The sequence below is a fragment of the Callithrix jacchus genome, chromosome 14 (genome assembly GCF_049354715.1).
Source record: "Callithrix jacchus isolate 240 chromosome 14, calJac240_pri, whole genome shotgun sequence".
NCBI classification, from domain to species: Eukaryota; Metazoa; Chordata; class Mammalia; order Primates; family Cebidae; genus Callithrix; species Callithrix jacchus.
This window is the reverse complement of record NC_133515.1, coordinates 67,095,500-67,109,004: the sequence shown is the minus strand read 5'-3', so window position 1 is coordinate 67,109,004 and position 13,505 is coordinate 67,095,500. Positions and strand designations below refer to the sequence as shown.

The 13,505-nt window shown below is 43.8% G+C and overlaps 2 pseudogenes; one reads left to right on the top strand and one right to left on the bottom strand.

The window, feature by feature from the left end:
- Positions 1–748: 748 nt before the first annotated feature.
- Positions 749–2,234, bottom strand: LOC100405049 (autophagy-related protein 16-1 pseudogene; annotated as a pseudogene).
- A 1,874-nt stretch (positions 2,235–4,108) lies between these two features.
- Positions 4,109–4,302, top strand: LOC118147661 (small nucleolar RNA U3; annotated as a pseudogene).
- Positions 4,303–13,505: the final 9,203 nt, after the last annotated feature.

Below are 13,505 nucleotides of genomic sequence, written 5' to 3'. Positions count from 1 at the left end.
CAAGCATGTTGTGTGCACCCACATTCTGGGTGTCTGCAGATCGATACAGAACACATCCTTACCTCTGCAGCAAACCCATTTCCCTGGAAAAAATTTTCACACATTCTCTCCCACCTCAAAAAAAAATTATTTTTTAACCAAATGGAGATTTTTAAATATGTTGAATTTTATAGGGAAAAAAGGGCCAGAAAGCTCTGAAGAACAGTAAAGAGATTTGAGGAAATTTCAGCGGTAACGAGACATATTCATGCAGCCTACCACAGAGGGGGCTGTAGTCTCAGTTTCCATTAATCCAATGCTTAAACTGAGTTCACTGGACAAACGGCCCCAAGAGGGATGGGACACGTGTTAGGCTAGAACGACTTTGGAAGGATGAGAGAAACCAAAGAACACCACCTGGGTGTGGGGTTGTTTTTGGTGCTGCCGTTGGTGAGGAAACCCAGCGGGGCCCTGTACGCCCCCAAGTGAGGTATGGAAGATCAGAGCTAGTAGTGTTTCCCAAGGCAAGAACCTGAACCTCTGCTAAGTGATAGCGTCAGGTTTTTTCAGTGTTATTCTTCCAGGTCAAGAGAAACCTCAATCAAATCTTCAGAAATCTCATTCACAGCGGAGCTACTTGCCACATAGCTTGAGCTTCTCTGGGAGGTCCATGCTATACCTAGCACCTCACATGCCAGGACAGGGCTGTGGGAGCCCACACGCTTCTTTTGAGGAGGGCGCTGGGGTCCTCCCTGCCCTGAAAGCCCCGTCAATACTGTGCCCACAGCACAGCTTTGCATCCTTTGTCTGCACTGACGACGTGCGAGCCAGAGGGCGACCACGCCACTGCATTGATGGAGGAGCTTTGAAAGAACCTTTTCCACTTTCCCTGTGAGCACACTCCAAATATAGAGAGAGCCCTCAGCAAAGCCTGCTGCCACGTAACTGCCATCAGGTCTGAAGACAACTCTGGTCCAGTCAGAGTCGCACTTGAACCCAGGTGCACTGAATTTCTGCTTGACAGCATTTGTTCAGAGATCAATAACTTTTAGCAAGTCATCACGGGAGCAGCTCAGGAGCTCAGTCCTTTCTGGATTTAAGTCCAGGGCAGTAATCTTTCCCAACAACTCCATCTCTCGAACTGTACCCTCTGATCGAATGTCCCAGAAACAAATTTTCTTGTCAAATGTCCGCTCATCACACATTGCTCTGTGAAGACAATAGCATTGCAACTGGATCCTGCAAACACTGTCCTTATGCAGACTTTGCTGCGTAGATCCCAGAGTTTGAGAGTCCGGTCGTGACTTCCTGAGACAATTTGTGCATTGTCCAGCAGGAATTTAGCAGACAGCACTTTCCCACTGTGTCCCGTGAGTGTGTGCCGTAATCGATAATCATCCACAGTCCAGATTTGGCTTGCAAAATCATTTGAAGCTGCTAAGAGGTAAGATCCAGCGCTATCAAATTTGATGCTTGTAATTCCTGCATTACTGCCAGATAGAGAACCGTTGAATTCACTTTTTTCTCCAAATACTTCCCAAAGCTTAATCCTGAGGTCCATGCCTCCGGTGGCCAGTAACCGGGAACCTGGACTGAACTGTACAGCGTTGACCTCCCCATCGTGCGCATCAAAGACACATAAGGCAGTAGTTGGTACTCTCACTTCTTTACCAGAACCAGGATGAGTATCCACATTGTCCTGGGGGACTGGGAAGGAAGAGACAGAGCGTCTCGTGGCTGCTCTGCTGATGGCTTGCACAGGAGAGGTCTCTTCCGTGTGATCAGAGGTTTCATCCACAATGACCTCAATGTCATCATCCTGTTCGACTGGTAGAGGTTCCTTTGCTGCTTCAGCAAGCTCTTTCTGCAGCCGGGCTTGCTGCCTCCTGGAGTCTGCTTCATTCTCTGCATTGAGGCGATTGGCTTCCTGGGCTTTCTCAGCCATCCATCTGGTGACCAGCTCCTGGTTCTCTTCTGTAGTTTTCCTCAGTTTTTCCTACAAGGCAGTAAAAGTGATCTGCAGGGCCTCATATTCATCCTTCAGGGTTTGGTTGGCTATTTCAAGCTCCTGAAGCTTAGTGTGCAGATCTAGGCACTCTGTCTCCAGGTCAGAGATAGTCTGCAAACATTCTGCAATTCTCCCCACGTTTCTTGTGTAATTCAGTCAGTTCTTCTTGGTGCTTAATCCTCAGCTGGGCCATTTCGTGTAGCTGACTGTTATTCCATGTGCTGTCATGTCCGGGACTTATCTCATGCCTGTTTGGTACATCATGCTTTTCAGCTTGTAGCTTTTGGGCCAACACTGAATGAAGATCTGACTTTACCAGCAATTTGTTCTCTCTACACACTGGCCGTCCCTGAGGCCATCTGGGACCCGTGTTAATTTTTTTAAGTTTATTTTATATATTTTTAAAGAGTTGGGGTCTTGCTGTGTTGCCCAAGCTGCTCTCAAACTCCTGGACTCAAGCAGTCCTCCCACCTCAGCTTCCCAAAGTACTTGAAAAAACAGTTTTTAATACTGGTGAAGAACTGAATGAACTAGTAACAGCTTCAAAACACCATCATAATCTTAAAGAAAGGTTCTGGGCTCACCCAATACTTGTCTTGGAATCAGCTGTCTTTCCAAGGAACTCTCATTCCTTTTATGAAAAATGATATTCAAAAGCCAAAACCTGGTCCCTAGATGCTGCTGTTAGGATGTCTCTGTTTCAGGGGACAGAGCTGGGGAACACACATGTGCACACACACATTTATATCTACATTTTTTTCTATCTCACTGCATATGGAAAATTGTGAGTTCACTCCCATACCCCTGATTCCAATCCAACACCCCAGGTTTTATTCTAGTTTTCTCCTTTGTCATATTTGTTAGTTTCCTGATTTTAATGGCTGTGTTTTGGTTGTAAATGAGAATGTTCTTATTTGGAAGAAATACATACTAAAGTATTCACCCAATGAGGGGTATGAAGTCAGGAATGTACTCTCAAGTAATTCAGGAAAAAAAAAGTTATTTGAACCATACTTGCAACTTTTCTGTAAGTTTCAGATTTTTCAAAATAGAATTTATCAAAACCAAACGAAAATCCTAAAACAATTAACCTCATACATGTGTCACTTCTTACCTGGGCAGGTAAATTACTAGAGGAGAAATGCTGCCACAAAAGGCCTGTGCATTTGTAATTTTGTTTTGTTTCTGGAGATAGGGTCTGTCTCTGTTGCTTAGGCTGGAGAACAGTGGCACAATCATGGCTCACTTCTTCCTCAAACTCTCAAGGGATCATCTCTCCTCAGGCTCCCAGATAGCTGGGACCACTGGCTTGCACTGTCATGCTCAGCTAATTTTTAAATTTTTTTGTAGAGATGGGGGTGTCTCTCTGTGTTGCCCAGGCTGGTCTCAAACTCCTGGGCTTAAGCTATCCTCGGGCTTTGGCCTCCCAAAGTGCAGGGATTAGGTCAGGCAGGTGGTTTACACCTGTCATCTCAGCATTTAAGAGGCTGAGGTGGGCAGATCACTTGAAGCCAGGAGTTGGAGACCAGTCTGGCCAACAAGGTGAAACCCTGTTTGTATTAAAAATACAAACAAGCCAAGCACAGTGGCATGTGCCTGTAATTTCAGCAATTTCGGAGGCTGAGGCACGAAAATCACTTGAACCTGGCAAGTGAGGTTGCAGTGAGCCAAGATCTCGCCACTGCACTCCAATGTCTGTGACAAAGCAAGATTCCATCTCATAAAGAAAGAAAATAAAACACAAAGTATTGGGATTACAAGTGTGAGACATCTCACCTGGCCCATTTATAATTTGATGGATGTTGCCCAAACTGCCCTCTGCAGTGGTTTTACAATTTACGTAACCCCCCACCTGGAGTGAACAAGAAGCCTTACTCTCCCCAACACAACATTTTATAAGACTTCAGTTTTCTAAAAAAGCAATTCAATTGAAGACCAGCCTGGTCAACATGGTGAAACCCTGTCTCTACTAAAAATACAAAAATTAGCTGGGTGTGGTGGTGGCTGCCTGTAATCCCAGCTACTTAGAGTCTGAGGCAGGAGCATTTCTTGAACCCAGGAGGCGGAGGTTGCAGTGAGCCAAGATTGCACCCCTGCACTCCAGACTGAGCAACAAGAGCAAAGGGATCATTTCAGGGATAATTTCTACAGAAATTCTGGAAGAAACTAGAGAAGTTTCTCTGCGCAGGTAGAGCACCAGAGGCGTGTTCTCTCCTGAACGCGAGGCTGGTCTTGGTTTGCAACTGCCATTTGCCACCGATGGGCATTCGTTTCCCTCCATCAGGGTAAGATGGAGAGGACGCAGCCTGAGTGGTTTACCTTCTTTGAAAAAAAAATTAGTTGGTGAAAGCTGTTTTCTTGTGTAGTTTTAATTTGCATTTCTGTTAGTGTGAGTGAGTTTGATCATCCTTTCAGACTTAAAGCTGGTTGCATTTCTCTTTCCTTGAGTGTTTGGTGCACAATCTTTACCCATGTTTTCATTGGCTTATTTTTTTTTATTCTTATTATCATGATCACTGTTGATTTTGAACCTCTAAATGTGATGGTAATTAGCCCTATATGAGTTGTAAATATTTTTCTCAATTTCTCACTTGTCTATTGACTTTTGAAGACAGTTTTGTCATGCAGATAGTCTTTGTTATGTAATCACATGTACCACTGTTTTATAGCTTTCTAGGTTGTTGTACACCAACTAAGGATTATTAAAAATAATTTCCCTATGGATTCTAGTACATGCTTTAAAAATTTGTTTATACATTTAGATACTGGACACATTTGAAACTTATTCTAATCCAACTTCATTTATTTCCCAGAAGGCAATCCATATATTGAATCATTCCTCTTTCCTTCCTGGTTTGAAATGCTGCCTTTCCTGCACATTACATTCCTATAACTTCTGCATTTGGACCTATCTCTGGAATTTCTGTTCTGGTCCATGAGTCTCTCACTCTCTCTCCATTATGTCTCTGGCCACTCCTTCTCAGCCTCCTTTTCTGTCCCCTTCTGCCTTTCCCTCCCCTCCTCTTTGTCATGGCATCCCCTCCTGTTCTATCACGGTACATTTTCTTTCTCTGTCCCATGCTGATTTCATCTGGCTTCAGGGCTTCCACACCAGCGGTGTGCTGAAACTATGTGGCATTTCTATCTCTAGGCTGGCACCCTCTCCTGAATTCCAGACTCATGTAGCTACTGTCCTCTCAGGGGCTCCATTTGGGAGCTTAATCTGCATTTTGAAAATAACACTTCCTAACCCAAATTTCTGCTGCTCCCTAGAACCTGCTGCTCTTATAACATTCTCAGGAAATAGTAGCTCCATTCTCACTCCATTCTCTCTATAGCTAGAGTCAAAACTCCACGTCTTCGATGACTCCTCTCTTTTTTATTTTTTATTTTTTGAAATGGAGTTTTGCTCTTGTTTCCCAGGCTGGAGTGCAATGGCACAGTCTCAGCTCACTGCAATCTCTGCCTCCCAGGTTCAAGTGATTCTCCTGCCTTAGCCTCCCAAGTAGCTGAGATTAAAGGTACCCACCACCACGCCCAGCTAATTTTTGTATTTTTAGTAAAGACAGGGTTTCACCATGTTGGCCAGGCTGGTCTCGAACCCCTGACCTCTGGTCATCTGCCAGTCTCAGCCTCCCAAAGTGCTGGGACTACAGGCGTGAGCCACCACACTCAGACAACTCCTCTCTTCTTTAAGACATTCACGCCTATCAAGTCCTGTCAGCTCTGTTCTCAAACAGATCCAGAGTTGAACCAGCTCCCCGTCCCATCATCTGTCTCTCCCCTGGGCTATGGAAATAGCTTCTTAGCCCATATTTCTATGGCATCCCTGATTTCACCCCCTGACCCCAGGTCCATTCTCCCCTCATCAGCCAGAGCGATCCTTTAAAAATGTAAGTCTGATTATGTCCTCCCTGCAGTGGTTCCCAAAGTCCCATAAAAGCCCCTAAAGCCTACCTGACATAGCCCCCAGCTAACTCTTGGATCTTTATCCTCTTCCATGAATCCACTCTTGCTGGACACTCTGGTCTTCCTTCTGTTCCTTGAACACACAACAGGACTCCGGTCTCTGCCAACGCACCTTCTTTGAATAGCTGTATATAAACCTATAGACTTAAACTTCCGTAAGACTTACATAAACTTTAGACTTGTGTAGATATAGAAGTTGATCATATATGACACTTGGACATACATTTAAACATGTAAGCAAAATGAAGCTGGGCACGGTGACTCACATCTGTAATCCCAGCTGTAATCTACTGAAAATACAAAAATTAGCCCAGCCTGGTGGCGCACACCTGCAATCCCAGCTGAGGTTGAGGCCCAAGGAGGCTGAGGCACGAGGATCGCTTGAGTCTGGGAGGCGGAGGTTGCAGGGAGCTGAGATTGCACCACTGCACTCCAGCCTGAGTGACAGAGCAAGATTCTTCTGCTAAAAACAAAAAACAAAAACCTAAAAATATAAGCCAAATGAATTGGCTACAGTAGTCCTAAAATTTCTTCATATTCAGAGCTATCTGTTCTGAATCTTATTTTGATTCTAACCATGGATGTTCTTGTTTTTTCAAACAACACTGTTCTCCGTGCCTTCAAGAGTGCTAGTTTGATGGCACAGCATTTTTTGAAAGAATGCCCTACTATTTTCTCCAGGGTTTCTTTTTTCCTTTTTTAATTTACTTATTATACTTGAAGTTCTGTGGTGCATGTGCAGGTTTGTTACATAGGTATACATGTGACATGGTGGTGTTTTGTTGCATCCATTGCCCCGTCATCTGCATTAGGTATTTCTCCTAATGCTTTCCCTCCCCAATCCCCCTACCCCCTGCTATTCCTCTCCTAGGCCCCCACCCACCAGGCCCCCATGTGTGATGTTCCCTTCCCTGTGTCCATGTGTCTCATTGTTCAATACCCACTTATGAGTGAGAACATGTGATGTTTGGTTTTCTGTTCTTATGTCAGTTTGCTGAGAATGATGGTTTCCAGCTTCATCCATGTCCCTGCAAAAGACATGAACTCATCCTTTTTATGGCTACATAGTATTCCATGGTGTATATGTGCCACATTTTCTTTATCCAGTCTATCATCATTAATGGGCATTTGGGTTGATTCCAAATCTTTGCTATTGTAAACAGTGCCACAATGAACATACATGTGCATGTGTCTTTATAATAGAATGATTTATATTCCTTTGGGTATATACTCAGTAATGGGATTGCTGGGTCAAATTGTATTTCTAGTTCTAGATCCTTGAGGAATTGCCACACCATCTGCCACAATGGCTGAATTAATCTATACTCCCACCAACACTGTAAAAGTGTTCCTATTTCTCCACATCCTCTCCAGCATCTGTTGTCTCCTGATTTTTTAATAATTGCCATTCTAACTGGCATGAGGTGGCATCTCAATGTGGTTTTGATTTGCATTTCTCTAATGACCAGTGATGATGAGCTTTTTTTCATGTTTGTTGGCTGCATAAATATCTTCTTTTGAAAAGTTTCTGTTCATATCTTTTGCCCACTTTTTGATGGGGTTGTTTTTTTCTTGTAAATTTTGTTTAAGTTCTCTGTAGATTCTGGATATTAGCCCTTTGTCAGATGGGTAGATTGCAAAAAAATTTTCCTATTCTGTTGGTTGCCAGTTCACTCTTATAATAGTTTCTTTTACTGTGCAGAAGCTCTTAAGCTTAATTAGATCCCATTTGTCTATTTTGGCTTTTGTTGCCATTGCTTTTGGTGTTTTAATCATGAAGTCCTTGCCCATGCCTATGTCCTGAATGGTATTGCCTAGGTTTTTTTTTTTAGAGTTTTTATGGTGTTAGGCCTCATGTTTAAATCTTTAATCCATCTAGAATTAATTTTTGTATAAGGTATAAGGAAGGGATCTAGTTTCAGCTTTCTGCATATGGCTAGCCAGTTTTCCCAACACCATTTATTAAATAGGGAATCCTTTTCCCATTGCTTGTTTTTGTCAGATTTGTCAAAGATCAGAAGGTTGTAGTTGTGTGGCATTCTTTCTGAGGTGTCTGTTCTGTTCCACTTGTCTATATCTCTGTTTTGGTACCAGTACCATACTGTTTTGATTACAGTAGCCTTGCAGTATTGTTTGAAGTCAGGTAGTGTGTTGCCTCCAGCTTTGTTTTTTTTTTCCTTAGGATTGTCTTGGCTATGCAGGCTTTTTTGTGTTTCCATATAAGTTTTAGGTGGTTTTTTTCCAATTCTGTGAAGAAAAGCATTGGTAGCTTGATGGGGATAGCATTGAATCTATAAATTACTTTGGACAATATGGCCACTTTCATGATATCAATTCTTCCTAACCATCAGTATGGAATGTTTTTCCATCTGTTTGTGTCCTCTCTTATTTCCTTGAGCAGTGGTTTGTAGTTCTCCTTGAAGAGGTCCCTTCACATCCATTGTCAGTTGTATTCCTAGGTATTTTATTCTCTTTGTAGCATTTGTGAATGGGAGTTTGCTCATGATTTGGCTCTTTGTTTGTCTATTATTGGTGTATAGGAATGCTTGTGATTTTTGCACATTGATTTTGTATCCTGAGACTTTGCTGAAGTTGCTTATCAGCTTAAGGAGATTTTGGGCTGAGATGATGGAGTGTCTCCAGGGATTCTTCCAAGCTTCTAACATTCTTGGCTAGTGCTGTGTATATGGACTGGTGAGAAAAACTGCATCATGACTACCACTTGGATGTAAGACACATCTCAATTTCAGAGATGTTTAATTGTAAAAACAACAACAACAAATGGGAAACAGAATCAGTGAATTATGGTACTATCTAGTAGGGCTAATTCCCTCTAATTATTTTAATTACTCTTCTTTTCCAAAATTATTTTTGTTTCTTTTCCTTTATGAGTAAAGTCAGGGCATATTATTTATATAAATAGATGAGAAAAATGACAAATAAATAAATGATAATAGCAGGCAGAATCAGACCTAATTACTTGGTTCATTATTTCATGTACCAATTGTACGTGGCTTTTGCCTTAGAATGGAATTAACAAATACCAGGTAGTCCCCCCACACTCACCCCATGCTCTTGGCCAACACTGCTAATTCATCGAGGTTCTATTTTTCACTGATACCAGAAGATGCCTTAGACTCTTCCTCAGTGCAGCATTCTAAGCGGCCATACCAATTGATTAGAGCTGGTAAATGGAAGTAAATTCTCTGAAGCCAACAGTCACCCAAGGCATGTGGATATAAAAAGCAGAGAAGTCTAAATCTGTTATCAATTCTTCAACAATGTAGGATGCATCACTACCCCTCTTTTGGGACAAATTATATTCCTATATCAACTGAAGGACATTAAAAGACTTCCCCACCACCATATATACACAGCTAGACCAACGGAGTTCAGAGCCCTAGACTACCCATAAGTCGAGTCATGCAAGACTCCTCTTTAGCACAGCTGAAAAGCCAGCTGTTTTTGGTTCCACAGGGTTCTTTTTTCCCAGCCTGAAGTGTTCAGCGCCTCCACTTAGGCTCCCTGATTTGCACTAAAGAGTAAATGACTGCTAGCCCAGTCAGACCCTCCCAGGAGCCCAACCCCTTCTCATAAGCAGTGCTTCTGAATTATCTGGGCATCTTGTTGCAATGCAGACTCTGGTTGGCTAAGCCTGGGTTGGGCTTAGTGATGCTGATTTAAAGACTAGAGAAGCAAGGTGCTAAGTATATTTGTCAGCTCAGACTGCTATAACAAAATACCACAGTCTGGTGGCTTAACCAACAAAAATTTATTTCTCACAGTTATGGAGGCTAGAAGTCCAAGACCAAGGTGCTGGCAAGGTAGTATTTATTATGAGGCCTCTCCTCTTGGCTTGTAGGCAGCCACCATCTTGGTGTGTGCTCATATGGCTTCTTTCTTGTGCAATTAAGGAGACAGAGTGAACTCTCTGGTCTCATAAGGACATGAATCCTATGTCCTTATGAATCCTGTTCCTTAGAACCTCATTTAACCTTAATTACTTCCTTAGAGGTCCTATCTCCAATTACAATTACCCTGGGGATCAGAGCTGCAACATATGTGTCCCAGTGGGAGGACACAAACATTCAGTCCATAACTAAGGAACAAAACATTGGGGAAAAAGTCCTACTTTGCTGGGACACTGGAAAGATGAGTATTCTCTGGACACCTACAGCAGGCCTCTCCTCAACATCTGAGGCAACCAAGCTGGAAGATTCATCAGTGACTAAGGCCAGCAATGTTGTGTTGCTGGCGGGAAAGATCCATTGTCTAATTATGAATCTCAGCATCCTAGAATTATGGGGAGAAGCCAGTTTTCAATTCGTTTTAACAGAGCTTCTCTCTGTGGCAGTTCCAGCCAAATAAGCCAACTCTGCAGGTTCCAGGCAAAGAAGGTTTTGTTATGGGCTATATTTAGTGCCCAGGTGGCAGGTGGATATCTGCCATGCTAAGCCCAGCGCTACTGTGCTCACCACTGCAGCCTGTCAGGATGTCTCCCAAGGGCTTTTGTGGCCATGTGGAAGTTCCCATGGCCAGGTGCCTCCCCTTGGATGGCTTTGGAAAAGCTGCCTCAGGTGGCATTGTGTCTCTTTATGGGCACCATGCACTGGACCTACTGGCTTTTTAAAGGCCTGCAGAAATGCTATGGTTTGAATATGTCCCTCTGAAAGCATTAAGTTGGAAACGTAATCCCCAATGGAGCAATGTTGGGAGGTGGGGCCTAAGTGGGGTGGGGGGCAGTATTTAGGTCATGAGGGTTTCTCATGAATGGATTAATGTTGATTATAAAAAGGGCTTGACCCAGGCACGGTGGCTGACACCTGTAATCCCAGTACTTTGGGAGGCCAAGGCAGACAGTTCACTTGAGGTCAGGAGTTCAAGACCAGCCTGGCCAACATGGTGAAACCCTGTCTCTATTAAAAATACAAAAATTAGCCAGGCTGGTGGCAGATGCCTGTAATCCCAGCTGCTTGAGAGGCTGAGGCAGGAGAATTGCTTGAACCTGGGAGGCAGCAGTTGCAGTGAGCCAAGATTGCGCCATTGTACTTCAGCCTTAGCAACAGAGTGAGACTCCATCTCAAAATAATAATACTAATAATAAAATATAAAAATAAAAAGGGCTTGAGTCTAGGGGTTTACTCTCTTGCCTTCTCTTGCCCGTCTGCTTTTCACCATGGGATGGTGCAGAAAGAAGGCCCTTGCCAGATGACAGCCCCTCCCTCTTGAACTTCCTGGCCTTCAGAAGCCCAGGGAAGATATATAGCCTCTTATTCACTATGCATTCATTCATCCAATATTAATTGAGCACCTACTCTGCCCTAGGCATTGGGTTTGGCCCTGGCCACACAGCAGTGAGCAACAATGGATATTCTTTTTTTGTTGTTTTTTTCTTTCTGAGATGGAGTTTTGCTCTTGTTGCCCATGCTGGAGTGCAATGGCACAATCTCGGCTCACTGCAACCTCCACTTCCTGGGTTCAAGCGATTCTGCTGCCTAAGCCTCCCAAGTAGATGGGAGGGAGCAAAGCATGAGCAAAGGCATGGAGGCAGCAATGGGCATCATGAATTGTTAATTAGAGAGGAGAGTGGATTGGCTGGAGCAGCAAGTGCATGTAGTAAAGCAAAGGTAATCAATCACACAATGGAGTTGGGTGACATCAAAGTTAAGAGGGCTTTGGAAGCCAGGCAGTGGCATTCAGTTTTGTTGGGCTGTTAAGGATCAATGGTGAATGCTACAATGGTCACGATAATGAAAGCAGTGCTTCTGGAAGCATAATCTAGGGACAGCATGTAGACAGCTCAGCTTGGGGAGAAACTAAAGGCAGAGGCATGAGCCTTGACCTTATGAGAAGCTGAATTAAGATACTGGAATTAAGAATGGAAAAGGAGTCGCTGCAGTGGCGCATGCCTGTAATCCCAGCACTTTGGGAGGCTGAGGCAAGCTGGTCACTCTAGGCCAAGAATTCAAGATCAGACTGGCCAACATGTTGAAACCCCGTTTCTACTAAAACTATAAAAATTAGCTGGGCGTGATGGTGGGTGCCTGTAGTTACAGCTACTGGGGATCCTGAGGCATTAGAATTGCTTGAACCTGGGAGGTAGAGGTTGCCATGAGCTGAGATCATGCCACTGCACTCCAGCCTGGATGACAAAGTGAGACTCTGTCTCAAAAAGAAAAAAAAAAAAAAGAATGGAAAAGGAGGTAGAGTTGTAAGTATTACTATGAAGGAAGAGTTGATACTATCTGAAAAGACTGGGACCTGGAGACTGGGATTAGAAGATAAATTGAAACTCACTTTCTCCATGATCAAAATGGAGGAGTAGCACTTGCCGTGTTCACTTCCGGGGACTGAGCTGAGCCTCACATGAGACAATGGCTATGAAACCACTTGGATAGGAGAAAAGTTTTAAACACCAAAGGGATCATCGTTATTTGAATGATTCACTTGTATGTAGTATTTATTTTAGGACTGAGGGAGGTAGGGCTTGGGGAAGAATAGGGCATATCTGTGGACATCTCTGCCCAGCTCCTCCTCCCTCTAACCTTCCAAACTGCTGGATCTCAAACCTAACACAGTTCTTCCCTCCCTTTCTTAGTCTGTGCCCACCTTTGACTCCAGGTATCTTAGAGACCTGAAATTTTCTTTTTCACCCTACTCCACTACAAGCACATAATAGTCAGAAGACTGTGCCAGGGAGTGTGTTTGTCCTGCTGGCTCTGGCCAGTTACTACCATTGGCTCTGCAGCTTGGGAGACTGGGTCATGTGGGACCTGACATTGTACCAGAAATGGCCTAGTCAGGGGACACTGACCCAACTGGGAGGCTCTGACCTGCAGTGCCTTCATCTTCACATCTGTCTAATCTCTCCTGGCCTGCTTAGTTCCTTGCCAGAAGTTAATCTGCAGTGAAAACAAAGCTCCTCTTTGCTGTGCTCATTCTGCACTGTCCTATGTAGTTATGCTATAGACTGAATGTTTATGTCCCCCACAAATTCATATGTTGAAACCTAATCCCCAAGGCGATGCTGTTGAGGTGAGGACTTTGGGAGGTAACTAAGTGATGAGGGCAGAACCCCCATGAATGAGATTTGTGGACCTATAAAAGAGACCCAGGAGATCTCCCTCACCTCCCTCCCCCTTGTGAGGACACAGTGAACAGACAGCCATCTGTGAACCAGGTTACCGGCCCTCACCAGACATTGAATCTGCTGGTGCCTTGATCTTAGACTTTGCAGCCCCTAGAACTGCGAGAAATCAATTTTATTTTTTCTGAGCTACCCAGACTATGGTATTCTGTTACAGCAGCCTGAATGGACTGAGACCTGTTAACCATGATGAGATTCTGGATTTGTAATGTCCTTATTATTTCCAATACTTTCACAAACATTATCATGAGGGCCTGTATAGCAAAGGATAGCACTGTTGTGCATGGGTTGAAATCCCAGCTTCCCAACTTGCCGACCAGTTACTTTGTTCCTTAGGCCTTGGGTCTTCTCATCTATGAAATGGGATAGCAATAAGTCCTACCTCTGTGAATAGCTGTGAGG